Genomic DNA, 5,000 nt, shown 5'->3' with positions numbered 1-5,000 from the left:
AACCAAATCAACACAATCCAAAAAATAATGTAAAAAGCTCTCATGACCACCATCACACACATCACACATTACATTCACCTCATTATTAATAACATGTAGCACCACATTTGTGTATACCCTGTTGTGTCTTATCAGAAAGTCATTATTTTCGCATTCAATGGTGTTATATTTTATGTTTAAGTTTGACCAGATTTTCTTCACATCCATATCCACAAAAACTCTACTCCACACCTTTTCCGCCGCTGGCTCCTTGAACATATTACCAATTAACCATCCATATATTTTCTTTACACTCATACTGTCCATCATACATTTCTCGCCATCCTCCATTACATACATCACCGGCATACAGTCATCCCTATGAAACATACATTGTGTTTGCACGAGAGTGGCCCATTCCAAAGGTATGCTTGACTTGATTTTTTCATATATTTTGCAAACTTCCTCTCTGCTCTCCATTCCCTCCCTCTCACACACCGTGTCATATATACAGTTCCCTCTGAGAAATCCCGGGATGGCCTCATAAACAATGTCCTTCACTTGCTTTATGCCTCCTAAGAAGAACTTGGGCTCATACAAAGTTTTTTGGTTCCACTTGATCTTCTCATTTAAAAACAGAGGCAGATTCACAATCCTAGTTAAAGTCTCACAATCATATTCCACCTTTGGCAGAAACCGTCTCCAAGCCTCCAGCACCTCCCTGTATATCTCCGGTATTCCAACCGTCATTGACTGCTTGAACCCCATGTACCAAGCACTGTCCCCATCCCTCCAACATCATCAACATATTTCCTTAAAAACTCCTTCCACCCATAGTCCCATTGTCCCACCATATATTTTCTTACAGTTTTTATCCTCAGTGCAGTCTTCTTTGTTTCCAAATCCACTAAGTTCAGACCTCCCACCCACCATTTCCCCACCTGAGTGTTCTTTGCAATTTTAACACCTTTCCCTTCCCACATGAAATCACACACTATTTTATTCAGAGCTTTCACAACCCACTCTGGCATGTCAATGACGTTCATCACATATACACACACTGATAGTAGCAAACTATTTACCACAATGACTTTCCCTTTCAGTTTCAGTTTTCTCCCCCTCCACGATGCACATACAGTTCTTATTTTATTGATCACCCCTGTCCAAGTCACATCCCTCGCCTCCTGACTGTCCACTCCTAAATGCACACCCAAGACCTTGATATATTTATCCTCCACCCTTAACCCCACTTCTTCTCTCTCCACCCGTCCTATATACATTATTTCCGACTTGTCTTTATTAATCCTTGCCCCTGACGCTTGTCCATATTTCTCCACCAGCTGTAACACCCTTTTCACACTTTCCCCATCCCTCACCGTGATTGTGGTATCATCAGCATACTGATTGACTACACATCTCCCTCCATATGGCAGCCCAATCCCTGTCACCCCTTGATCCCTCTTAATCAGTGTGGCCAGAGGCTCTGCACAGATGGCATATAATAGTGCAGATAGAGGACATCCCTGCCTCACAGACCTCCCCACCTCAAATCTATCGGTCAACACTCCATTCACCTTTACACAGCTCCTGGCACTCCCATATAACCTCCTCACCCAACCCACCATTCTGTCTCCAAACCCCACCTTCCCCAATACCCTGTACAAAAACTCATGCTCTACCCTATCAAATGCTTTATTCCAGTCTATCCCTAGTACAACTCCCCCTATCTTATCTCTCTTCAAGTATTCTATCACGTCCCTAACTGTCCCTATCGTGTCTGCTATATCCCTACCTGGCACACTATAACTTTGTGTTGGCTGCACTATCCCCCCTATGACCCTCTTCATCCTATTCGCCAACACTTTGGTCAGTATTTTATAGTCTACATTCAATAAACTAATTGGCCTATAGTTCCCCAGATCTAATTTACTTCCCTTCTTGTACAATATAGTGATTACCCCCTCTACCATTCTACTCTGCACCACCCCTGTTCTCTCCATCCCTCTAAAAACTCCCACTAAAATTGGTGCCACCTCGTTTTTATACACTTTGTAGAACTCTGTCCCTATCCCATCACTCCCCGGGCTCTTCCCACTGTTCAGACCCCCTATCGCTTCTATCACCTCTGCCACATTAATTTCCCTGTCACACCACCCCCTATCCACCTCCCCTAACTCACTTTCCATACTATCCAACACCTCCTCCATGCTACCCTCATCCACTCCTCCTCTCTGATACAATTCCCCATAAAACTCCTGCACCCTCTCCAGTATCTCCACGTAGTCATTTGTTGTCACCCCCTCCTTATTATTGATTTCATGTATGTATGTCCTACTCTGCTTTCTCTTCTCCAGCCCTAAGAAATATCCGGTACATTTCTCCCCCTCCAGAGCATATACCGCCTTACTCCTCAGAATTGCCCCTCTACATTTTTCCCTCTCAAACCTGTCTAAATCCATTTTTGCCTCTAAATAACTCTCCATACTATACCCCTCCTCATCCTCGGCCCTGTTTAACTCCACCCTCAGCCTTTCCCTCAATCCCTGTTCTTCCTTCACCCTCCTCCTTTTCCTTTTCCTACTATACCGGATACTGATTGATTTAATCATATCCTTCACCACCTCCCATCTCTCCCCTACCCTCACATCCACCCTATCAACCTCCCTATACTCTTCTACCCTCTCCGTTTCCCTACCTAATAACTCCCTAATCTGCTGCTCATACTCTTCCTCCTCAATATACCCTGCATTCAATATCCACAATCCTCCTCCTACCTCCTCTTGCCCTACCTTAATTCTAAACCTAACTGCATCATGATCACTAAAGCTGTTTCCCTGGTGTCTTATACTATCCACATAACCTATCATGTCCCCCTGTACTAAAACTAAATCTATCCTACTCTGTTTCAAAACGCCTTCCCTCATCTGCCTCCTCGTGAATTCCCTCATATCTGGATGCTCATTTCTCCAAACATCTATCAACCCTTTGCCCCTCATCATATTAAGCAAAATACCCCTTGACATTTCCCACCTAAATTCAACCCCTTTTCCTACATCTAATCTACTGCATTTAGTGTTAAAATCCCCCACTAGTATGCACCTCTCAGTCACCAATCCCTCTAACTCCTGTAGTACCCCTCTCTTATCTAACTCTATGTTTGGCACATAGACATTTATTAATCTAAAGTCTTCCTCCCGATATCTGAACTCTATGACTAAAATACGCCCTGTCTCATCCCTGTACACCTCCCTGGCCTCTTCCACTTTATCCTTCTTAATTAAAATCGCCACCCCCCGTGCGTTCCTAGCCCCATTATTATAAAACATGTCACCTTTCCATTCCTCCCTCATTTCCTTCACCTTGTCCTCATCCCAGTTTGTTTCCTGTATACACATAATGTCGCTCCTATATACATACACCAGTTCCTTCATTTTCCTTCTGGCTCTTAGGCCATTAACATTTACAGATGTTACAGTGGTCATGAGAGCTAAACCAAAAAAGAAATAAATTAAACCTATCATATTAAAATTGTCACTTGCCATCACCCAGCTGTTCGCCACTCTGCAGCCCCCGTCTTTGGTCCTTCTCAGCGTCCCTCTCGTCCCGCCGTCGCTGTGCCACCATGACCGCGCCTTTGACTGCGCCTTTCAACGCCACCGCCTCCTCGACCTTCTTCCGCACTTTATTCCTCTGTGGCAGCCCCTCCAGCCGCGGCTCGCCCTCGCCTCTCTCCCTTCTTTTCTCCAATGCTTTTCGCCGCTTCTCCATCGTAGCTGTCGCTCCGGCCCTCTCCTGCTTCCCGCCAGCTCCTTGCTCCATGCTCTCCTCTGCTCCTTCCTCGTGCTCCATCTCGTCCTCCAGCTCGTCCTGGGTGTCTTCCTGGTCCTCGTCGTCCCCCCCAACCACGCTTGCGTCCTCTGCTCCCGAGCTCTGTCCCGTCATGAGCTCGCCGCCTCCCTCCTCCTCCTTGCCAGCCAAGACCTCTCCGTCCTCCTCGTTTAGCTCCTCTGTCTGGACGTCCTCTCCCCGCTCACTCCCTTCTCCATCTTTATCCTCCCCGCTCTGCTGCGCACACTCCCTGGCATAATGTCCGATTTTGCCACATTTAAAACACTTGAAATCCGGACAGTCTTTAAAAATATGCCCCGGCTTTATGCACAGCCTACACACTCTCACCTGCCGGTCATGGATCACCCGAAAGTATTCGGTGCCTCTCAATGTCTCAAACTTGGTGGAGTATGGGAGCGAACGGACCTGCTCCGTGAAACGCACCTTTAAAAAGCGCGTCCCATCCACAATCTCCGTTCCAGGCCACACCCGACGCCTAACAGTCGAGATGGCCTGTACTCCCCACTCCTCCAGTCTTGCTATAATTCTCCAATCCTGTAGATACACCGGCAGATTGATGAATGACACCACCATCTCATTATTTACAATGTCACTGCCATGCACCAGAGCCCCTCTCACTCTGATGCCATCCATGAGCTTCACCTTCCCGTCATTGTCCTTCATAGTGAGCTCATATTTCCTTTCACCTCTCGTCCTACAGCCAAGCACCACTCCACACTGCTTCTTCACCTCCTTACACAAGTCCATTGTGGAAATTTGTTCTGTTCCTTCCACCACCACTTCCACAGTCAACTCCTTCCCATATTTGTCTCTCTCATAATCCTTGACTCTCTCCTTTTGTCCACCTTCAATCGGGACGTTTGCCCCGTTAGATGTTTGCTTGTCCTTCGTTTGTCTGTCCAATCCTCCTTCACTCCTTTTGTCCACGCGCTGTTCCATCGTTAGCTCCAGTCCAATGTTCGTTGCCATGCTATCCGTCCGCGACATAAAACACAGAACCACAAAAAGTCCCCCAAACAGCAACAGCTGCTGGGGGAAGGACAACTAACACTAACACACAACTATTTATGAACAAAAAATGAAAGAAAGAAACGAAATGACACCGTATAACGACAAAAACTTACTATGAACAAACACTCTCCACCTGCTCTCTGCGCACTCACTTCCTGGTT

The sequence above is a fragment of the Hypomesus nipponensis genome, chromosome 20 (assembly GCF_054491055.1).
Source record: "Hypomesus nipponensis isolate SF chromosome 20, ASM5449105v1, whole genome shotgun sequence".
Taxonomy (NCBI): domain Eukaryota; kingdom Metazoa; phylum Chordata; class Actinopteri; order Osmeriformes; family Osmeridae; genus Hypomesus; species Hypomesus nipponensis.
This window is presented reverse-complemented; position numbering follows the sequence as displayed.